The sequence below is a fragment of the Amblyomma americanum genome, chromosome 7 (genome assembly GCF_052857255.1).
Source record: "Amblyomma americanum isolate KBUSLIRL-KWMA chromosome 7, ASM5285725v1, whole genome shotgun sequence".
Lineage (NCBI taxonomy): Eukaryota > Metazoa > Arthropoda > Arachnida > Ixodida > Ixodidae > Amblyomma > Amblyomma americanum.
The window spans coordinates 49,682,859-49,707,396 of record NC_135503.1 but is presented as its reverse complement, the minus strand read 5'-3'; the positions used below and the strand labels follow the sequence as shown (position 1 = coordinate 49,707,396).

Below are 24,538 nucleotides of genomic sequence, written 5' to 3'. Positions count from 1 at the left end.
GGAAGATGACAACCAGGAGGAAGCCCAGACAGAGGTGCTTTAGTGATCTGCGGTGGGAAACTTCTGGTATGTAAGTAACAAACCATTGAAGAGGCGGAGTAATGCATTACTGGTCATTGTGGAGTGCTTCAAGAGTCAGCAGTAATTATGAACCTGTGCTTCCTTGGTAACAAGACTGAGAGCGTTATTAGCGCAACCTGAACCCAAGCGTCGAAGATAACTCGGGCTCTGTTTCATGGCGCTGCATGTCGCTGCCTGGCCTTTGCAGTATAGAGCCGTTTGGCACGTTGCGACACCGCGGTTGAGTCAGCTTGCTCCGAAGAGCGTCCCTGCCTTAGCCTCACTACTGATCCGGAGTTCCCGGGTTCGAACCCGACCGCGGCGGCTGCGTTTTTATGGAGGAAAAACGCTAAGGCGCCCGTGTGCTGTGCGATGTCAGTGCACGTTAAAGATCCCCAGGTGGTCGAAATTATTCCGGAGCCCTCCACTACGGCACCTCTCTATTCTTCTTTCTTCTTTCACTCCCTCTCTTATCCCTTCCCTTACGGCGCGGTTCAGGTGTCCAACGATATATGAGACAGATACTGCGCCATTTCCTTTCACCAAAAAACCAATTATTATTATTATTATTATTAGCCTCACCGCTTAAACAGCTTCTCCAGGCTGACCCGCACAGGGCAAAGCGCGCTCACGCCTGTTGATCCTTTCTCTATCATGCTTCCAACCCGCGCTGTATCCTTTCATCCAGGCTTCTCGATACTTGAACGGTCAGCAATACCGTTAGACGGTCACGGAAGCCTATTGCCATTTTAAACTTAAACCGCGCACGTGTGTTGAGGACTATAGTGGCGTGACATCCGCGTCTCTCGAGCGTACGGACTGCCTGCCTAGCATTTGTGATTTCAATACGAAGATTTTGGTATGCGATGTGATCTCAAGCAGCACTAAAATCTAATCTCTTCTTTTTTCTTAGAACTTACGAGGCAAAGACTTTACCTGTACTTTTCTGTGTTGAACCTTCGTTGGATTTGTTTCTGAAAGGCAGCTTACGAGCGACTGTGCATGATGCGATCAATGGAATTGACCCGAGTGGGTCACTTCCGTAGGAACCCGAAAGTAGTATTATAACGGGAAGAAGAAAGAAAAGTAAATCGGAATGAGATTATTTCAAAGCAGAATTGGATTGTTTTCAGAGCAAGAAAAGCAAGAATTAAAATAATTAGCCAATGTGTGCAATTCAATGCCGAATATGATCCTGCAATGCAATCAGAGAAACAAGCGGTAATAATTACTCCACATACACCCGAAAAGGAGTGCCGCACTCATACACTGCGGCAACTTAGTGCGAGGAGACAAAAATTGTCCTACGATTACGCTTTCTCTTTAATGCCTTTTGACAAGCCCAGTTCTTCGTGCTTTTGATATTTGTCACCCAATCAAGAGATTCAACCAGCGCCTGTGCGGAATGCGCTCGGACGCCTCTTCGTTTTCAGGGATGTCACCGTTCACATTACGTTTACTTGACGGTCACGTGACGTGACTCGGCCGGGCACTTGAAGAAGACGTAGGTCACACCGTGTCACTTCGTGTCACGTGACCTAGATATTGTATGTGTGTTACTCCAATGACGCCGACGCTTACGCCCCAGGTCAGGCACTAGCAGCTTCGCCGTCAAAAGATAGCGAGGAGTGGAGAGGCGGATGCAGGGACGGTTGCTTTCGCTTAACACATCGCACTCGCCGCGATGTCCCAATGGCTGGAGAATGTGTCAAAAATTAGACCGCTTGCGCGGGGTGGGCTTTACCATGACGGAAACGTCCGCGTGAGATATTGCTGTGCACTTTAAAGAATAGACTAGACGAAATCATCACCGCTCGCATGCTTCACCGCGCAGCACGTGAAACCCCTCGCATCGCTGCGTCCTCAGGTGCCTAACACACCAAAAATTAAGCACTCCCACAGGCAACGGATGTTTGGCAACAAAAGATGGGACAAGGGTCTCGCTGAGCAACACGTTTACCAAAGCAAGGCTCCATCAATGAACGCAGCTTTAAAGATGAGATAAAGATCATATCGCTGACGCAGCGAAAGGAATCAGTGCCGGCGATTAAGATTAATGCGGGTTTTCTCAGCGGAATTAAGCTGACCAGGCACGCACACACCACTGCGTTCGCGACGTTCCGCGGCGACGCCCCAGGCTTTCGTTAGGACCGCCACTCCGTATATTATTATACTGACGATGGGGCTGGAGGAGCGGGTATCGTGAGAACGCGGGAAACACGTCTGAGCCGCCATCAGTATACTCCGCGCTGGAGTGTGCTCGCTTAAATGACGGATCGGCGGAAAACAATTACGCCGGCTTAAACTCGGTAATTAATTGCGAGTCCGGGCACTCCCCCCTTTACGCGAGCCTAGTGGAGCAAGCGGGCGTACGCTTTCGGCTGTTCTCCCCCTTACTCTGTTAATTACGGATAATCCGGCCTCTAGGCTCGAAGTTGCCGAGGCGAACGCTTGCGCCGTGTACCACCAGCGTTTCTGGAGAGGCGAATATGACGAGGGATGGGGACAAGGCGTGATGGGAAGGAGGAGGGAGAGTGTGGCCGAGTGGAGGACTCGGTGTTTGTCAGGCGAGGGAAAGAGGGACGCGTGTCTTCTGACGCGTCCGTCCAATGCAGCTGTGCCGCTAGGGCTAGGCTAGCTTTCGAGATAACGAACTGCTCAGGAGTGAAGGACGACACGCGCGCGGCTGACGGTGCATGACGGGGTAGGCAGCTTCTCCACTAAACGGACTCCCCAGTGGAAGCTTTCCCGGCACTGCACGTTTTTAACAACGCAGAGTTGGTGCCCCTTGCGAGAAATGGCGCTCGGTAGGCGGAATGTGACCGAGAGTGTATTTTTTGACAGCTCTAGTAGTGCCCTAGAGCAGTGCTTCTTGCTTGGCTTGGCCTGTCAAATGCAGGGAGATATTTAGCTTCCAGGAGTGTGGGTTCTCTTCAGTGTAAGCAGCGGAAAGGAGGAGTGAACGAAAGTGTTTGATGCTCCCCAGAATGATGAGAGTGCCGTGAACGATGCCTGGGATAAAAGACGTAATGTGGCACGGCGTGTGTTTGCACACGGTGCCCCAGTTTAAAAAAAAAAACCTGATGTAGGTCAATGGAATCGGACTCAAATTCTTTGCTCATATCTTGAAGCTAGGTTAAGTGTCGTTTCTTTAAGTAACGCTCAGTGTTTCGCTAGTTGGTAGGCCACGCTTAGGCATGAAATATACGACTGCCTTATTGTTTTTCTCCCCGTTATCGACCAGATTTTTTTTTTGTTTTTAACAAGCGGCTGATGATAGCACGGACACCCTACATAGGAGGTGGTGCAAACTAGCAAGTAAACAGTTTATTCTCAGTTCGCTCGTTAGCTGGGACACTCTTCATAGAAGTTAAGGAAGTCTGATGGGCTTGTTTGCTTCAGACGCTTCATAGTTCGCCTGATTTAATTTTCCTTGGGGTGTGTTTGGTGTCTGCTTAGTAGTGAGGACGTTCCTTATTTGAAATAGCGGTGTCGTGCCTCTTCCGAAGCTTGTACACCGGATTGTGCGTGAAGAATTTTACTTTTCAAGCCGTGGGACTCTAGTGACCTCCCGCCGCTGTCTTCAACATCATTCGCCACTAGGTGCGGCAAGTTATGGAGTCAATGGCACCATCGCTCCCAGACCCTCCCGCACCTGTTGCACTACGCTCTCCGGCTACCACCACCGTCACCAGCGCCCGAGCCACCACCGCAGCGCTTCTGGAGCTCCTACCGCTCGATGGACCCAGTCATCCCACAAAGAAGGCAGCCATTTTGTGCACTGCGCACATCTAACAACTGCCGCCTACTATGCCATCGTTACAGTGCCCAGAATACTTGTTCTAGACACTATACCATCGTTGCGGCGAGGCGCGGCACGTGTTCCGCTCATGTTCGTGTCCCGCATGGGTCTGGAGGGATTCACTCTACACGCACCTCGCGCCCTCTATGGGGAACGACCGCAGGAAATTGAGACATGTACCTCTCTGCCCGCCTGCCTTACTCCGGCTCACTCCCGGTTGCCATTCCCGCGCCGTTTTACGTCCCCGTGCCGTCCTGCTTTGTCTGAGGTCCCAAGAGCTGGGACCCCAAGTCAGTGCCGGAGGAACTATGAGCAGCGCACTCCGGAGGTGGCGGCCGCAGTTGCTCGGACTTTCGAACATCCTTCGCGACGCACCGCCCGGTCGTGGACTTTACGCTCCGACCACGTACTACGACGATACCAATATCGTTTCCGCTGATCTGGAATTGCGTGTTGACGGCCATGCGGCGACTGCCCTTGGGAAGACAGGCGCCTAATATAACCCGTCACACGGGCGCCGCAAAGGTCTTTGAGAATCAGGTCGTTATATCCAAAGGCGTAAGGAGTGCAGCTACACGGCACAAATGTTGCGACTTTGCCGCTAAGGGCCTTGGAGGTGAAGGCGCCCGTCTGAGACCTTTGGAGCCCAAAGGCGCGGCCTTCCAGAACCTGCGACTGCAGTGCCTTCCAACGTCAAAAAGTAAAAGCAACCAGGAAAAAAAGATGCAGCCAACAATGCTTTAAAACAGCTTTAAAATGCGAAATGTGTCTGGCTTTGCTTTTTGTGTGGGTGTTTATTTCTTAAGCTCAGATTTCAAGACAGTAAAAGCGTTGCAGCAGCACCGATTGCCCCTGGTGGCCAAATCAATACACGAAACCTGCTGCTGCTGATGAGAGTAGCTGTTGCAGTTCTTTTAAGGAAGCACATCGAATAAAAAAAATGTCTGAGCACAACGAATTGACAGAATTCCCCACTTTAATTTCAAAACACTAACTTCCGCCGCCTTTTGTACAGCAGTGGGTGCTAAGCCTCAAAGACAGTTCCACCTTTGGGCTACACCGTGTAGCAGCGTCGCTGCTCCTTTGAACTTTCGATCCTTCGGTGAAAAGAGGTGCCTTTGCTGGAAAGGCCTTCGAGGAATGCCGTGTGACAGGGGTATTACACGGTTATGAGTAGGGTCTCCGCCGCTGACTTACAAAAGTGACGACGCCTTAGCATGGGCACGAGATTTAACGGCAGGGGGCCATTTCGTGGCGCCGGTTGGCAGATGCGAAGCGCGAATTGTCACATGCGACGCTACTTTTCTGGCTTGCTTCATCGTATTCGGTGAGTATACTTCGGCAAGTCTATTGTCTGAAAACTTATCAAACGTTTGTAAACTTTACTTTGACGGAGACGCCACCAAGAAAACTCACACGGATGCAGGCTAATTTGTCTTGGAGCGGTCCTTGTACACAGTGATAGCATACAAGAGTTGTGCTTTGCCCGCCACCAAAAAGAACTATTTCACTACCCAAAAAAGAATGTCTTGCCGTTGTGCGCTCAGTAATTTTCGACCGTGCCTGTGAGGCAGACAAGTCAATATCGTAAGTGACCCTCACTCCCTTTGTCGGTTGGAAACCCGCGCGGACCATTCGGGACGCCTTGCCCGATGGGGCCTGCGGCTTCAAGAGTTTCACATTACTGTAATCTCCAATACCGCACGGAAACCTACCGCCGCTGACTGTCTCTCGCGTGCTAAAGTGCAACCTGGCTTGACAGACGCTGACTTGGATGAGGACGCATTTCTGGGAGGCGCCGCAAACTCGATCCTCTCTCAAAAGCAGCGAGATGACCCGGAACTCCGCCAGCTCATCGATATCCTCGGGGGACTCACTTTACGAACACCTCGTCTTTTCTCGCGTGCGATGGCCTCGTTTTCCCTCCACAATGACGTCTTATACAAGCAGACCTTCGCTGCTCCTCAACCAATGTACAGACTTTGCCAGAAGTAACCAGGCTGCATGGTTTGCTTTTCGTTCGTATAGTAGAGACCTTACAGCAAACCATGCCGCCTGGTTACTTTTTGCAAAGACTGTACTATCGGCAGGAACAATTTTAGGGACGCGAGTGTGCGGGAGAGAGAGAGAAACAACTTTCATGAAACACCAGTCAGTGAAGACCAGGAGAGAAGTCTCTCCCGTCGCTCCTAGCCATCAGTCGGAATCTCTTGGTACACAGAAGGAGCAAGGGCTTGATTGATGATGTCCTGCTGGACGCTTGGGTCTGGGCTGCTGAGCAAAGCCTCCCAAGATTCTAGAGTGCGCGAGCTATCATAGCTAGTCGGACATGTGCGGGAAAAAATATATATATTTTTGGCCCAGTCACGTAATCCAGTCTTATAAAATGTGCGAAGATATCAGAGGACGTGCAGGCTCTATCCGCTGCAAAAAAAAAAGATACCACGTAACTGGGTCGCAAGGAAGCGCCACAGTATTTTTTTTTCTGACGATATGAGCCCCTAGTCCTTTGCTGCCGACAGTACCTCCTTGTTGCACCTGTATTCCTTCGCGACGAACTCCGGCACACCTGTCACGATGGATCATTATCTGAGCATCTTGGCGTTACTCGCACACTGGACAGAATTAGGCAGCACTATTGCTGGTAAAAGCTTGGGACTGCCTTGCGGAGTTACATGAAATCGTGCTGTGACTTCCAGCGCAGAAAAGCACTACCTGTGAAGCCAGCTGGATTCCAGCAACCCTTCCATCAGCCTAAACAGCACACCGGCTGATTGGTGTGTCCTGTTTTCGCCCGTAACCATATACCCTTGTAGTTTTTCAAGGGTAATGTCTTTTAGGAACTCAAATTTATCTGATAGTGACCTAAATGAAATGGCATGACACCTGCAGCTCAGCAGTAATGGCGCGGTGTTTACTCGCGATGACGACAAACTGCTTTTCTTTTTTTGATGCTCACTGAGTCTTTTTTTCTGTTTTCAACTACCACAACTATGCCTGTGACATCGTACATTTCTTTCTCTCTCGCCTCTTTTCATTTCTCCGTAATAGATGCCTAAGCGTACTCTGCATAGAGTTTTGGCACCCATCACCAAATAGCTACCTAAGTAAGTTGAAGGAACTAATGCTCATAGTCCGTCCCCATAAGACGAGCATCGAGCTGCAGCACACTTTTGAAATACTGCAAAACAAGAGCCTCTTAGAACCGGAGCCAGACTATCTTTATGAGATGGATCCATCAAAAGTAAATTATGGGGGGAGGGGATGGGAGGAGGTAATGTGTCGTTTTTTTCTTATCTAAATCCGGCCGCAGAGTATATGACAGAGGTAAAGTTAAGATGACGAAGGATAAGAAAACTGCTTTTTCATCCCGATGGTTTAGGCTCGAAATCGGCTCATCAAAAAGCGATAGGAAATCACGAAAAAATGAAGCCGACGCACAGCGCTCTCGACATGTGCACCGATGTCGGAGCGAAAACCGATATCGTGTCCACGGGAGAACATGTCGTCATAGCTGATTTTTTGGACTCCGGTAAAAAAAAAAGAAAAGAAAATTGCACTCACCTTTAATCTTTCTTTTTTTTCCTGAGGAAAATAGTTCAGGCAAGCGTCTCTACAGCCGTTTCGTTAGGCGGCCGTATACCTTTTTCGAAGGAACGAGATATAGGGCTTATGGATCTCATAAAGTTTCGCATAGAGTTATGAGTTTCCATGGTTCTAACTGCGTGCACATATTCTGCGCTTATTTCCTTAAATATTACTTTCCTTGGCGATAGGCACGCGATATCTGTTACAATAGGATTGCAGGTCAAGGATGGCAGTGAATCCCCTAAAAAAAATCAAGAGCTAGTGTGTATTTTAGTTCGATGAGCTCTAAGGGCATAATAAAAAAAAATCAAACTCACAGGACGATTACGACACTATAGCGCGATGTTCAGTGATAGATGTTTAGGCGTTTAGTCACGTGACCACTGGTATTGTGGTCACGTGATCTACCCCTACAGTGGCAAGCGACTGTTCCAAACAGAGCCACCCGTAGGCTTATGAAACCCAGGTTGACCGGCGGCACAACCCACCCACTGGTTGCGCCGACGGCGGCGGACGACTACGACGCGAAACCCACGGACGGGCGCCTAACAGCTATCGCTGTAAAGCACCGAAGTAAATTGCATCGTTATACTTTACCGCTGCGGGTCCCAAGCGTCATTTGCCATATTTCGAGAGAGACGTCCGCTTTTAACCTAACATATTTTCGCGAGTAAAAATGGTTAGCACAATGACGTCCCCGCAGCCGCGGAAATCACATCGCACGGCTGGCGCGGCCCCTTGCTTTGCGAACACACCTGGCGCTTTCGTTATCTGCGTGTTCGTAACTGCTGCGCGGAACGTTGCTATTTGCTGCTCCGGTGGCAGGTCGCTAGTGTTAGTCTGTTTTACTTGCGACTGTACATTGCATGGAATAAAACGGCGTCTGTCCACCGCAGTGAATCACCACAGTGAGGGGTACATGCTACGCATTGTGCAATACTCCTGTAAAGAATAACCGGACGAGGAAGCTCGCCACTTCAGCCCACGTCCTTCACACGCCGTAGTTATAACCGCTCCGAACGCTTATAAAGCTCATTTGCTGCGTCTGACTCATTCCTCTACGTAATGAGTCTTGCGCGATTGTAGACAGCGCAAAAAAAGCGGGGACGTAGGAAGAACGTCAAGACGAGAGCTGACTTTCTGCTGAAGCTTTATTGCTTGGCCCGCGAAAATATATACATCGGGCACAACCAACAAAAGAAAACATGGCGAGAATTACATGAAGAGATAGGTGCTAACAACTCTTGAAGGTGACGACAGCGGCGCCATTAACTTGCGCCCAGAAAAGGCCGCGAAGCAATTCGCTTAGTTTAGTTTATTTTTGTTTACTTTAGTTTAGTTTAGTTTAGACGAAATGCTAGAGGCCTGTGTACTGTGCGATGTCAGTGCACGTTAAAGAACCCCAGATGCCCTCCACCACTGCATCCCTCATATATAGCTTGAGTCGCTTTGGGACGTTAAAAACCCATAAACCAAATAAACCAACTAAAACTCAATTTAGCGCCAGATCGCTGACGTTTAAGATTTTATTCAAATAAATCAGCAAGTTGGTTGTGAATTGAGGAGTTTAACGTCCCGAAGCGAAACATTGGCCATAAAGTATACGCCGTAGTTGAGGGCTCTTAATTAATTTAGACTACCTGGGGTGCCTTGCCATCCGCCGATATCACACAGCAAACGGGTGTTTTTTGTATCGCGCCTTCATTGAAATAAAACCGCCGCGGTCGGAATCGAACTTGCTACCTTGGGAGAAACAAAGAAATGAAAAGTAAGGAACATGACACAACATGTTACGCCGGAGTAACAGGAGAGAATTGCGTCATGCAAGGAAGCCTGATCGAAGAAAAAAAAATGGATATGCCGCAGAAGCGTAAGTATGTGTGGGAGAAATTTCTCGCATCTGTAAGAGAAAAAAAGAGCCAACGACGTTAATAAAGAAACTGCGGGAATGCCAAAGAAGAAACGTTCACGCACACAAGAAAAGGAAGATCAAACAACAGCACGCCACGGGAAGGTTGCTGCTAACGCGAAAAACTACGCCTTCGCGGCGCAAGTGAATCTGCAGCTCGAAATTGAGAACGCGAAACTTGTACTTTGAAGAACCGCCGCCCCCCGAGGTCTGTATCCTCGAGCACAAGAAGGCGCGATAACAAGAAAGAAGGCATGAGAAAGCACCGTAACAATTCTAATCTGATATGCAGCTTCAAGTTCACGCTTTCTAAGCGCAGAGGAGCTGTCGCGGGAACACAGTGGAAGGGAAGCTAACAAAATTAACGTAGCCTCACCGGGCATGCTGAGCCCTAACCAGTGCAGTGTGAAAAGAATGTAGGCTTGATTTTCGAGGTAACTGCGAGCGTCTCCTTCTAAATTTCTCTCTCTTCTTGTTTCTTCCGTTTGCCGAGAAATCGGCGTTTCATTAAAACCGTTCTCTATTCCTCATACCTGCTGTGAACGTTGACTTCAGCAAGGAGTCACGGCGGAAGAATAGAGCGCTTCAAGCATTCCCTCAAGGAATTTGCTTAAAATTAAAGACCCTGTCTTCTGGTATTTACGCTGCATGCGCAAACTTCACCGGGGGGAAGAGATCGAGCTTAGCTTTCAATTATGGCTTCTTTTATTAATTATTCCTCGCACGCACACTTACTGCTTTAAATATAACAGGGCTTGTCGGAAGAACTTAACGCGCATATTTCTTTCCTTCCTTCTTTCTTTCCTTCTTTCTTTCTTTCTTTCTTTCTTTCTTTCACTCTTTCTTTCCATCTCTCTCTCTTTCTCCATAGTACCTTTTGGCACGAAATCAACGTTGTCGTTAAATTTCCTGCAGCACTGAGAAGAAAAAAAAAATTCTTTATACTTCGTAAATAGCGAGCGCTAGAGGGTGTAAAACTCTTCCATCTTTTCTTATTATTTTCCTCCTAAAGTCCCTCCGCCGGAGATTAAAACGCTCGCGGCTGTAAAAATTTCTATGGCGGGCTCCGGCGGCTCTCGAGCACGGAGAAGGGTTCTGGCTCTCCCCTGCCAATCGTGCGGCGTCGGCAGCCGGGGGCGGCGTAAAAGATGGCGCGTAATTAGCCGAGCGTTCAAACGAGCTCCGATAAGCCGCGGACGGTTTACTCGACGAAAGTGCTCGCTCCTCGGGCTTGTAATGGGAAATTCTCGGGTGCCTCCCCCCCCACCCGAACGCCGCTCTGCTTTCTTCGGGGGTGGGTGGCGTCGGCGGCAGCCAGTGAGAAGATATCGGTCCGCACAGTCGCCGCAGGGAAGCCTCGGCGCTGGAGAATACGTCGGGTATTACGGTTTCTCTCGCGAACCCCGGCGGATCGCCCGTGAAATCCTAGCTGTCTTAGTTTCTATCGCAAGAAACTTATTCGTGAGTTTAGAAGAAGGTTAGGGGATGGTTGAATACAGGTTACTGGAGGAGATCGGGTGGTGAACCAGAAGCCTTACCTTCACTAATCCGCCATGGGAGGTAGACAATGCTCTCGGATAAGAAACGAAACAAACAAGTTTGCAAATACCCGCGCGAAAACTGGTCACAGCTGCTGCAGAGAGGAATTCTCAGTGATTTCCCATAGAATCGCCAGTATTCTTTAAAGGTTTTCATCTCGTTCGTCGACCAGTTCCTCCTGTTCGTCCCGTTCTTTAACTTCCACGTCTTCCGAATTCACCAAGAGAACACGGACAAGACATCCGTCCTCCTACCGACGGGACTGTGCATTGTAGTGCATGCTTTGAAAGGTGTTGACAATCCTTACTGCTAATGAGGGGTCTTCTCCAGAGCACACAATGAACATCCCTTATAAAAATGCTGTATACACAGTCTATAGACTTCTTGCAGACTCTATTGTCTTCCTATAGATATTTCTTTTTGTCCATTCTTAGTCTATAGACTGTCCATATACAAAAGTCTTTTAACATTATATGGCCATAGATCTATAGATTGTTTATAGACTGTCTATAGGATTCGTATTGCCTATAGACTATTCTCTAGGTTTGCCTACAGAGATTCTATGGAGTTTATAGACAGAAGTCTGTGGACACTCTATAAACTGTCTAAAGAAATTTTTGTAAGGAATTGCCGCGAAGGGCTTGCGCTAAACTGAGTGGAGACAAGGCATCGTCCGATGCCTTGAACGCATTTCTGTACGAAACAAAAGCCCCAGAGTAAACCTTTTCAGAGGCAAAGAATCAGCGATGGCAGTTGCACAAAGCCCACCTTGGGACCCCACGCATCCACTCTACAGAGCTCACCAGGCTAACAAATCTACGATTACCTCTATAACAATAAAGAAAACCAAGAATTTTTAAGCCTACACTGTGCACCGTCCCGTTTCGGTACACTCTTATGATTGCGTAAGTCTTCCCAGAGTGCCAGGCGTTTTCTAGTCCTAGCTAGTATGCAAAGCGCTACGATGCGCTCTCTGAAGTATGAGCATCGGCAAGGGTTAAATAAAAGAGCCGGAAGGGGGGGGGGGGGGGGTGCACCTGCTGAGCACTGAATCACAGGCGTCTCCTCAATGCAATCAACCGAAAGAGCAAGCCAGGCTGCGCGCAACCCCGGGCTGGAGCCGAAATTTACTTTCTGCCTCCTGCTCATCACCTGTTTGCCCGTGTCTCAGACGTGGGAGAAAAAGTGGCAGCAGGAGCACACTGCGATCGCGGAGAGCATCGAAACAAAACAGAAATATCTGAAAGAAAAATAAGGACTCCAGTGCTGGCGGCTGCCACCGGGGGAAGATCAACACCATCGGAGAAGACGCGGGCGGCCTTTATAGCAATAAAAGACCGAGTAATAACGCCCGCGTAGCGAGCGGACGACACTCGGCGGGCGAACGGGATCGGAGAAAGAACGCATGTCGAGAAGGCGTCTCTTTCTCTCTCTCTCTCTCTCTCTCTCTCTCTCTCTCTCTCTCTCTCTCTCGTTCGCTTTTTTTGCTTGATTTCTGCCCCAGCGGTTCTATCGAGCCAGGAAGTGTGCGTTGCTAGAGAGAAACGCTCAGTGATTGGATGATCAGTCGGAAACCGGCTTGAGGAGTATAAGAGCATGTTGGCAACTTAGAGAGAAGATATGGTCCAGGGAAAGTTGCTGCGGACATGAATCAATGAACGAGTGGCTGAATTCAGTATGCAGATTATTGAATGAGTGGCTACACATAAGATTGCGTTAACAAATAAATCGACTAAATTAATCAATGAATTAATGAGTAAACTAATAGGCGATGAACTGAGTTAGTGAGTGAGTGAGTTGAGTAAGTGAGTGAGTGAGTGAGTGAGTGAGTGAGTGAGTGAGTGAGTGAGTGAGTGAGTGAGTGAGTGAGTGAGTGAGTGAGTGAGTGAGTGAGTGAGTGAGTGAGTGAGTGAGCGTCTTCTCTTCACTCCCTTCCTTTCTAACGTCTCTCCACAAGGCTGAGCTAACGCCCGTCTGTAAACACTCATCGGGCGTTCTTTGCTTAGGATGGTCAAGAAAGATAAATTAGATTTCAATAAATGCCATTTAGATAGTAGTTTAAAGTTGTTTAAAGCCCGTTAGGTGGAGACAACTCATCAACGACTTAGCCTTCGGTAGCTGGTCAATGTTCAACTTCTCACTATTTGTTCTTGCGGCGCTATGCGATCGCATCACTCACACGACACCAGCGCGTTTGTAACTTGAATCGCCATTTTTATGTATGTTCATAAAGCAGGCAACATAAAATGGCAAAATGGCCTGTGAATCTGCGCACATTAACTGTCTTTAAACGAAGATGTGCGTTAGTGTAGTCACTGATCTCTTTTTATTTGCCTACATCTAGTTTCTCTGAAACTCCGTAATTATAACAGGAAACATGACAAAAAGTGCGCGCTTTATCTTTTCCTTGCGGTGGAGCGCCTGTCGAAGGGTACGCTTTCTGTGGCCGCTTTATCTTTTCCTTGCGGTGGAGCGCCTGTCGAAGGGTACGCTTTCTGTGGCCGAACTGATTCTGACTTGTTTCCTCCTCCCTCTCGCTTCCTGTCGCGAGCGAAGGAGACGAAGAACCGGCCTCTGCAAGACGCTGACTAAATGAGGCTGTAAGACCAAATGAGAAAAAGAAACTACTCGATTACTGCGTCGAACGTTAATTGAACCCTGGATATAGAGCACACTCATGTTTCCTAATACGCGGGAATTGTGATTGGAAGGAAGCATTGCCGGGGATAGAGCGAAGTCATGTTCTTACTTGATACGATTTTTTTTTTTAGGAAGTCGCTGTAATGACATGTAAAAGGGGAAGAGAATATGAAAAGGCCGGAAAAGACAGAAAAACAGGAATAGAACTCAAACAATACGCGGCGCTACGAGACGTCCTATAGGTGGGATGATGAGAAGGAAGAACAAGAACAAAATAAAAAAATCCCCACTATTACCAATCATTGAAAAAAGGAATCAGGAAACGCCAGATGAGATCCATCTTTATTAATGCCCACTGCTCTTAAACAAGAACTAAATACACTGACGCAAGACAACCATTATGCAAAGGAAGGCAGAAGCTTTAAGAATGATACCAAAAATGAAACGGCGTATGTAGACAACCAGTTTCGTTGGACGATAACCAAGTTAATCGAATGATATACGAAAACAAAGAAAGAAAAGCGGCGCTGAAAACGATCATAACATAACCCGCAGAAAACGCAGCATATCAGAAAGCGCAGAAGCGGACGGGAGTGCTTGTACTTCAAAAACTGGGCCGCCGAAACCAATGTGAAAGCTAAACGTGCTACAAACACAAAAGCCGAAATAAATAAAAAAAACGAATACCCTGAACTGAACAGTCACCCCCAATACACTATCCACAGCCGGGAACCGGCGATTCACGTGTACGGAGGCTGACATGTAATAGCAGTTATTGCAGACCACCTCCCATCAGCAAAATAGGGTTCTTGAGTTTGAAGACCGCTTTTTTCAACTTTTCGACATAGCATTGTCAGCGGTGTAATCAATCTGACTACAGCTAAGACGTGCTAACTAGCAGGCTGGTTAACTAATATTGAATAGTTAACGTTTTAACTATTGCTGTTAGGCTCCTTATTTTTAAAGGCGTGTAGTCCACCGTAAGCAATATCCATATTAGCTTTTAGCACTTCGAAAACGCGGTTACCTTCTGCGCTGTGGCGCAACAAACTTTGCTGAAATCGAGACACTTTCGAAAACCTTGCGGGCAAAGAAACCTCTGCACTGCACGTAACTCGTTGAAATAGCCAAAAAGTGTTGGGCCACAGCACCGAGGGTAACCGGGATTTAGAAATTATAAAAACTAACCGGATGTTACTTACGGTGTGCTACACGCCTCTCAATACTAAAGAAGCCTAACGTTAATAGTTAAAGAGCTAACTGTTCAATATTGGTTGACCTGCCTGCTAGTTAGCACGTCTGAGCTGTGTTTTGATGCACTACACCGCTGATCATGCTATGGCGAAAAAAGCGTTCTTCCAACTCAAAAAGCATATTTTTAAAAAATGTTTAAAGTCTTAGGTGAAACGCCCTGTATATGTTGATATAAAGCAGGCAACATAAAATGACTCATGAATCTGGCCATATTAACTGCCTTTAAACGAAGATGTGCATACGTTTATTCACTCATCTCATCCTGTCTGCGTACCTCTCATTTCCCTGAAACTCCCTCATAATAACAAGATACATCACAAAAAAATGCGCGCTTTATGTTTTCCTTGCTGTGGAGCGCCTCTCGAAGGGTACACATTCTGTGGCCGAACTGATTCTGAGTTGTTTCCTCCTCTCTCTCGTTTCCTGTCGAGAGCGAAGGAGACGGTCAACCGGCCTCGGAAAGACGCTGGCTAAACGACGGTGTAAGATTCGATCAGGAAAAAAAAAACGACTCGCTTCCTGTGTCGAACATTAATTGAACCCTGACTATAGAGCGAACTCATGTTCTTAATCCGCGGCAAATATGGTTGGACTAAGCACTGCCGTGGATAGAGCAAATTCATGTTATTATTAGGTACGATTTTTTTTTCCAGGAAGTCGCTGTAGTGTCATGTAAAGGGGAAAGAGATCATGAGAAAGCCGGAAGAGGCAGGAAAACAGCAATGAACTCGAACAATACGCTGCTCTATGAAACGCCTTTTAGGCGGTATGATGAGAAGAGAGGACAAGGACAAAATTTTAAAAAATGCATGCAAAACTTACCGATAATTTGGAAAAAGGAATCAGGAAACGACACATGAAATCAATCTTTATTAATGCACGCTGCATGCTCTTAAACAAGAACTGAATGCACTGACGCACGAGAACACTTATGCAAAGGAAAGTCAGAAATTTCGCCCATGTTCCGGCTGCGAACGAACCTAAAAATGGCACCAAAAATGAAGCGGCGTCTACAGACAAGCAGTTTCTTTTAACGAGAACCGTGTTTGTCGAATGATATAAGAAAACAAATAAAGAAAAGCGGCACTAAAAACAATCATAACGAAACCCGCAGAAACCGCAGCATATCAGAAAGCGCGGAAGCGGACGTGAGTCTATGTAGTTCAAAAACTGGGGCTCCGAAACCAGTGTGAAAGCTAAACGTGCCCTCAGTCAACTACAAACAAAAAAACCGAAAAAATTAGAAAGAAACGAATACCCTGGGCTGAACAGCAACCACCAATACACTCTACACAGCCGGGAACCCACGCTTCCCGCGTACGGAGGCTGACATGTAATAGCAGTTATTGCGGACCACCTCCCAACATCTTCGTCTGGGCCCCGGTATATAGGGCTGGTGGGAGGCGAGGGAAGGAGAGAGGGAAAGAAAAAGGGGAAAGAGGCTGCGGGATCGGGGCTGGGTTGCGGCTGCAGCGCCTCTGCGGGCCTCGTCTTCGTCAATGTTTGTGTCGGAGGCCGGCCGTCGGGCCAGATTACTCGTCCGCTATAGAACGAGCCGCTGCTCTCCTCTCCCCACTCCCCCTCTCCGCGTGCTCGGTCAAGGAATTGGGTTCGTGTTTGCTTTGGCTCTGCTTCCCCCGCGATGAAGCAAGGAGGGGAGAGGGGGTAAGGTGGAAGCGGCCGAGCCTCCGGCAACAACACACCACGGGCGAGATGTTTGCTGGTGTGGGCGGGGTGGAAAGTGAAAGGACGTGCTCTGATAGCTCGGTCTTCTTCTGCCGCCGTACGACCGACAAGCGCTTTGCGGCATCTGCCGCTCTGATCTTATGACCGATTATGGCGTCCAAATGATGCCTGCCCCCTGGCAGCAGCCGGCAAAAGCAGCCTGCGTAGCCCCTGTTGCCCGTGTGTTCGTTTTTGGTGGTCGTTCAATCTTTTCCTTCTGTTCTATCTATCTCTCTCTCTCTCTTTCCTGCTGCAATCAGAGGGCGTCCGCATCTCTTGCATCCCCCGTTCCTGCATATCGTGCGCCACTGTACGCGTCCGTCTGCCTGCTTTGTGACCAAGGGCGCAGACGCCTGCGCGCCTTTTTCTTTCCCCCTCCCTTCGTTGTTTTGATTCGTCTGCCCTTTATGACTGGCGCTGCCATTAGTGTACACTACGCAATAAGCATTGAGCAATAAGCGGCTGGTCTGGCGGGGACTCCGCTTCTGTTCGCTCATATAGCGTATGGTACGTGGCCGCTTCGCGGAGATTGCCCTTCTTGCTACAAATTCCGGCATGTCTCTCGGCGCCTGCGTAATGCTGGAGCGAATGAGGCACCGTCTCCAGAATTAAGCACTGCGGCAGGTCAGTTTCTGCGTTTGGTCGCGCCACGATAGTGCGACCCTTCCAGGGGGCGCTAATGAAATGCTTGCAGCTTATTAATGCTGAAAACAGCGGACATGTCGCGTGCATGGTGCGTGGTTAGTTTTGGGTGCTTACAACTTAGCCAGATGTTAGCGATTAGGGAGACTAGGTTTGTGCGTCTGTATAAGAAAAAACTATTGTAGTTCATTACGTGTCCTGCCGCGTAGACGAATAACCAACACATCCACGAAACACAGACAACGTACGCTGCCAGTAGTGTGTGTGTGTGTGGGGGGGGGGGGGGGGTTGCGAGTTATTTCTGGGCTAAATGTTTCAAAAAGTTACCAGTGAACAATGACCTAATACCATCCATAAATACATGTGCCTGCCTTTAATGGGTTCTTCACTGGCACAGTCGCCGACCCTTTCTATAGTCGGATACAACTCAAGAATGAAGCGGCAAATACCCCTAAAAGGCGGCCCTCCAACCCACGGTGCCTACCTATTGTCATGATGTCGCGATCAATCGCGCTGCACCTGCTATACTGTGGTTCGGAGGTTAATTGAATTTGGAAGGCAGTTGACCACGATGTCATTGCTATATGCAAAAACAATTGGTTGGAGGGCTGCGTATGAGAGACCATAGCCGCTTCTTTGCAGAGGTGCTGCCTGCCGCAACCAAAAGTTGTCTCATTTCTGCACAGAGCTCCATATTTCATGCCACTCTACACTGCAGCACTTTGAAAAGTCGGCCAAGTTGGAAAATGGTAGATAATTTAAGCTCTTAAAATTTTCTGAAACGCAAGAAAAATTGCTTTTTCGGCAATTTTGCCTCTGAAATTCTGCAATAAAGGGCAAAATTTTTCAAGAGGAACGTCGCCTCTTCTTTCTTGAGTTTCGCCTGACTATGATTTGTTTATCTTGTCTTGATAGCTAACAACTGTATGCTTATGGCCGGTGCCAATAGGCTCTTAGTCAAGCTGCCGGAGGCTCTCGCCGGCGTTTCCGCAGAGTTTTGCAACTGCTCGCAGAGTCTCGTTAAAACGCCGTCTTTCACCTGCGGTTTTATTATGTATCTGAGTATAAATACTATCTCTTTACTAGTCGCGAGCTAACGAGTCAAAGAAGTCCATTGACCGTTGGTGCGACACTGGAATCAGCAACCGATATGTTCCCACTCTCATATCGGTGAGCTACATAATGGTCCTTTATACCCGCTGTAGCGTCTCTGCAGTGGCTATGCTTTCGTCCAATTTAGCAGAGAGGGCGTGTGTTTTATCCCCACTTTATCACCTGCTGTAAATGTGAACCGCTAAAAAATATATATAACGGTTATTAGACTCGATCTGGCGCGCATCACTACCACTCGAAGTGGTCAGATTTACTTATGTTGGGTACACACTACGATTATTATTGCAGTGAAGCTGCCAATGTGTCACTTGTGGTATGAGTGGCATCAATAACGTAACACATCACGTGACCATTTCGTGTTAATGCGACCGTGACGTCGCCGTCACGTGAGCAGTGACGTAGCCGGCACCCAACAAGCGTCCAAGCGCGTTCCGCACAGGTGTTAGTTGAGTCTTCTTATTTCATCGCAAGTAGCAAGAGCAGAAATCACGAAAGCATGAACTGCACAAGGTCAAATACCTTAATGAGAAAGCATAACTGTACAGGAGTTTTTTTATTTATTTAGTTTGAACTTTAACCACCATAACATAGATATATATAGCTTTGAAGTTATTTTTATTGAATGAGACATGAGGCCCCTACAGGCCGCATTCACTCGACGATACCAGCGCTCTTGGCGTATCGAACGCCGCGCATGTTGAAAAAGAATGAAAATTTTCCGGCGCATCACTGAGAGGATCGGCTAAATGATGGTGGCGAGCCTGCGCTGTAAGAACATAATTGACGCAGAGCCCAGCGTTGGGTAATGGGTAAGAGCCACTCCTCCTGTACTAAATTATGTGCGGGAATGCCTGCATTTTTTGTCATTGTATTCAGAGTTGCAGTTGGGGCTGCAGCGAACGCTCTAATTTGTTTTGTTCCAAACGAGGCAGTGACATCGCGGAATGAAAATTAATAGTCCTCGTCCATCCACGAAGGCTTCGTTGTGCTGAAGTAGGCGCATGGTTGGTTGCATCGCGAAGCCCTTGTTGAGGCAACGCCGCCCCAGTATGGCGCGCAGCTACATTAATAGGTGTCGCAGGCGACGTCATTTATCAGAGGGATGTATTGTATACTTATACTATACTGGTAGATTGTGTTTCATGCTATGCGTTAATTTTATGTACATTTGGCTTTCACTGCTTCCTTCCGGCATTTACTGCATAATCCCTCTTATTCGTACCTACTCATGATTATATTGCTACAGCCCGCCGCTCTGGCGCAGTGGCTTTGGCGTTGGGCTGCTGATCCCGGTCGTGGGTTCGGTCCCGGCCGCGGCGGCTGTGTATCGATGGAAGTGAAATACAAAATTGCATATGTGCTGTGTGATTACAGCGCAAGTTTAAATCACCCCAGGTGACGTAAATTAATCCGGAGGCTCCAGTACGGGGTCCCTCATATCCTGTGTGTCGCCTCGGGACATTAACCCAGCTTACGATGTATTGGCCGCGGATGCATCGACAGCGCGCATGCAAGTGGTCTCTCGGTCTCATCAGTTGCAAAGACAATCGCGGGACATAATTGGCTACGACAGGGTTGCGTATTTTCTCAGATGTCAGCTTCTTCGACTTCAAGAGTGCCCTACAATGATGGAGGAGGCTTTAAGACCAGAAAGTCGAACGCTCCACCATGCACTGCACAATGGCGACAATGATCGGTTCTGAGGAAGGGCGCTCGCAAGCCTTTTTGTCTTCAGTGTGAAGACTAATCGCTGAAGATGGATGAAGCAGGCTTCTAGCTGTCGCAAAGGGAGAGAAAACCATTTCATTCGTGGCCGCCTTTTATATCAAACTTGTAAACAAATATTGCATTTGGAGGAACCGCATCAAAATCAAGTCACCGTTTAATATTTGTAAGCAAGGCAGCAATGTGGGCTAGTTGGTTGCACATTTGGTGTGAATAACGGGCTACACACGGACAAAAACGACAACTGGAACGGGGGACACAGGACAAGCACGCTTGTCCTGTGTCCCCCGTTCTAGTTGTCGTTTCTTGTTAGAGTGTAGCGCGTTATTCACACCAAAAGTTTAATATTTACTCGGAACATTCCAAGTCACAGGGATCCTCCCAACTAGTTTCGTCGTTGTTTTTTTTTCTGCTAAGTTTTAGCGCAGAGCTGCTGAAGTGATATTACCTCCCTATTTTATAACGTTAGCGCAGAAAAGGTCTGAATTTACAACATTTACAAATAAAATTTTACTGATATTTCCAGGGTTTGCTCATAGAGAGTGATCGTTTAAACAATATTCAGAAGTCAGTGTGTACGAAAGAGGTAGGCACTAACGAATGTAGTTGCAAAGCATGGGATGAAATTACGCTTAGAAAATTTCTCGGATATTTCGCTTTTCTGTGGTTATACGAGCGAAGATCGCAATTGTTGGTTTTTTTTAGTGTGCGTGGGAGGCATTTCATAAATAATAAAGAATCGCGACTTTTGTATGATAGTGGCAGTTTGCTTCTAGATATACCTCGAATATGTGCTGCAGAATTTTGAATTAGTGGTAACTATTTTTTTGTGACAACAACAAACAAATCTGCGAACTTTCCAATGCGCTCAAGCTCTACGGACGTGCTTATTATTGCCGAAATGTGTCTTTACTGCCACTGGAAGAGGCGGTAAGTAAAATAAAGATTATCCGTAGACGCAACCGAACTAATCGCCCTTAGCATTTCATAAAACCTACGTTCAGGCTGACACCATGAATATATACATTTGACAACTCACTCACTTTTCCTGTTGCCATCATGCCATCCTTCTTATGACCGGTCAACGTATATCGTTTCCAAACATCATTCATGCCCACAGGAGCATTCTACCTTTCCAGTTCACAACCGCCTCTATAGGTCGTCCTCTCTATTATGCGCATGCGTTAACTTCGCGTGCTCTTTCCCACACCCTGTATCAGGAAGACGGTCAGTTTATCGACTACAGTATAATGACTGGTCGCTGTTGGATATTTGCATGATAGCCACGGACACTGACTGAATTTCTACACATAGGAATCGGTGAACCCACTCATTTCTTCGGGCCCTGTGGTCATCCCCGTAAGTACGACAGTAATCCGAGTAAAGACATCTCGCCAGACCTCATCTCGTGGGTATGGAACTTATTTCTCTTCATGTCGCCGTTGTGTATATTACTACGAAGAGGACAACGACGACGAAGCGAGAAGTGGCGGGGAAGGAGCGTTTACGCATGGCCACGGTGCATTCTTACATCGTGCGCTTGGCTTACAGCTATTTAGTGATATTTCATGCCGTCATCACGTGGCTGTGTTCTTTCGCTGGCCACCGCGTAACATTTGGTGGAGGTGCTGACGTTCTTCTCATCCCGGTTCTGGTGCACCGACGCCTTTCGTTCACATTGGTCGTCAGTTGAGGGCCCCTGGACACCGCTATCCGGCGCAGCCCCAGCCCAATCTGACCAGACCAGACCAGCTGCTCTCCTCCATCCCTGTGCCCAGCTCCATCCACCAGACACTACGACAGGGAGCGGACCCAGTTGGACCAGATTCATACGACCTTGCGGTGACGTCACGAGTGCACGACGGTTCAAACGAAGAGGACACCCCACCCAAGCCGTCCGACGCATCCGTGGTCCTTGGCCTGCGGCACTTGATGACCGCTTGACATGAAGCTCCGGGGCAAACGTTCAACAAATCATCTCATTCTTCGAGGTGGCAAGCATTTTATTCTCGTCTATTCTTTCCTGGACATCTCTATCATCTCGTCATTCCTCAGGGTCGAAGTAATCGATCGAGCCGATAGCTCGGTGGCCTCGGGTAATGCTAAGAACAAGACCACGACGAAGCGGAAGGGGCATAGGGCGGAGCGCTCGTGCTAAGGCCACATTCATTAAATGGCATCTCATGCTGTCATCAAGTCGTCCTGTTCTTTCACTTGCCACCACGTAAGATGATCAATCAAAAAGCCGTCAGCAGTGGTCTACGTTAATTGACTCAAAAGCATCCCTCCAAGGCTTACAAGCTCCTCCTCGCCGTGGATTCCATGAACAACTGGCCTCGAATCCGAGATGTGTGCATCATTCTGCCATCAATAAAGACCACTTTATAGTCTACCAATGGCTACAAAAACACAGCGGTAGCGCAGGCGATCAGCACGCGGCTTTTACTGCCCGGACCAGGCCACGCGAACTGTCCACCACGACGGAGGTAAAGTGTCGATTTCGTGAGTGAACGCCGTGGGTATACTTCGAACCCTCGGCCGGTTTCGAATCCACGTCTACAATACCTGGACCCTGACCTACAGCTCTGCTTCTGCCAGGCCTACCACAAGAAGCAGCCATGAACTTTGCTATGTCGTCTGTGGCTTGGTGCTGCATTCACGAACCACTACTCCTTTGTCGTCGGTAGTGCACGAGACCATAGCACGCATTATCTGTGCATGGCCTGCGCACGGTGCCGAAAGGCAGCCTCTGTACCGTGCGCTGGAGCGTCTTCATCCACGCCCCTCGACGGGGATGAAGATTCTCGGACAGCACCTGCGGCTACAGTCGGCGGTGAAGGGCTGTCAGGCACAGCTCCGTTTCTTGAGGGCGTCGGGCCTGCACCGTAGGCTAGCACTTTGTCGCATGTTTTTTACTTACTGACTCCACTCTCCCTTGAGCTTCCTTTTCTCCTTCACCTTTAATCCCGACATTCTTTTCCGCAGTGCAGGGAATACCAAACCGGTTTCTTGCCCCGGTTAACCTCCCCGCCTTTCCTTCTCCTCCTGCTACTTATCATCCTAATGCGGACTCGTTTACGACATCTGTTTACTACTAATCTCAATCCGTCCGCCCGTACGTCTGCCCGTCTCTCAGAGGAAGAGGATTGGGAAGAGGAGAAAAACTTTAAGGACAGTACTAAGGCGCAGTGAAGAAGAGTGCTTGCCCCGCTAAGGCCCGCTGATGATCTGCCGCGCCCGACCGAAGCCAAGCATTCCATGAAGGAGGGGGAGGGTAAGGGAAGTGAGGAGAGGTAATGACAGTGTCAATAAGTAGAGAATGTCTTCTGTGTCTTCCCTGATCTTTGGGCCTCTGTCCGTCGTTCACTGGTCCTCAAGTTTGTCCGTCCGTTCTGTGTCCTATCTATCTCCTCGTCAAAGGCGGGACGGACGACTGTTGAGTCCGCCGGGCCAGAAGACGGCGTAGCGAACTCGGCGCAGCTCCGAGGGAGAGTCGTCGAGACGTCCGTGCTGCTCAATATTTTACCAGAAGAGTTGCTCTATCGGCCTTCCTGCTCGCAAGCGGAGCGGGAGGCGCCTCCGCTTGTCTTTCCCCCCATTCCACTCGGCGTCCGCATCTCTCAGCGGAGGCATCAGTCTCTGCTACGGACGCCTCCGGTGCAACGCTTGCTCCTTCCCTGCGCGCTCGAGGAAGGCAAGCCTCTTCACGTTTGTTCGTTAGTTCGTTCGCCGTTGAAATATGCGCGGAGGGTCGTCCTAGCTGAGATCAGCGTAATTCGTACCGACGTTCGTCGTCTTCCTCGTCTATCTACGTTCCGTCCCTCACTCTCTCCACCGCTCTTTCTTTCTCTCTTTTAGTTCATTTCTCGGATGTTTCACATTAGTCCCGCATTCTGCGCAAACAGTATATCTGCTTATACGAGTGCGGCACCGAGTGTTGAGTCTGAGGTGCAGCGTTCATACTCTATTCACGAAGGAGGGCAAACTTCGGTATGGCGAAGTTTGGGGAGGAAAGCCGAGTTTCGATGGGATTCGGTGCTGCGTAGATCATTGATGCGCAAGAAGAGACGACGTCGAGTGGTCTCCCGCACCTCCTCCCCTCTCAACTCACCCTCGACGTTGAGCAAGTGGCATGGAGAATCCGCCGCCATGTTTTACTGCTGGCGTTCTTATCGTAGTAATGCGGTTTGCTGCCAGAGCAAGCTCAGACTATCTCGACGCATATGCCTCCGTGGAAGTCGGAATGTGTGCGCAAGAAGAAACTCACACGCGCACTCAAACACACGCGCCACTCGTACCGGGCACGAAATCTAGCACACTTGCTTGGCATTTCGCTTGATGCGTTACATTAATTTTTTCTCTTGTTTTAATTCGCATCATTCTCGCATCACTGAAATGTTTGGAACGCAGCGTAGAATTCCTACGCTGCAAGTGAATAGACGCAGATGTGTCTCGACATTCCTTTAATTCACTGCGCCTGCAGCCACTGTAATCATTACTTGACTGCACAACTGTTTCCCTGGAACGCACCATCTCACTGC

General features: G+C 48.5%; 1 protein-coding gene across 2 annotated transcripts in view; it reads left to right on the top strand.

Annotated features, from left to right (window-relative positions):
- LOC144099077 (metabotropic glutamate receptor 5-like) overlaps nt 1-24,538 on the top strand; it is a 411,956-nt gene that overhangs the window by 157,256 nt on the left and 230,162 nt on the right. The gene's annotated exons all lie outside the window — the stretch shown is intronic.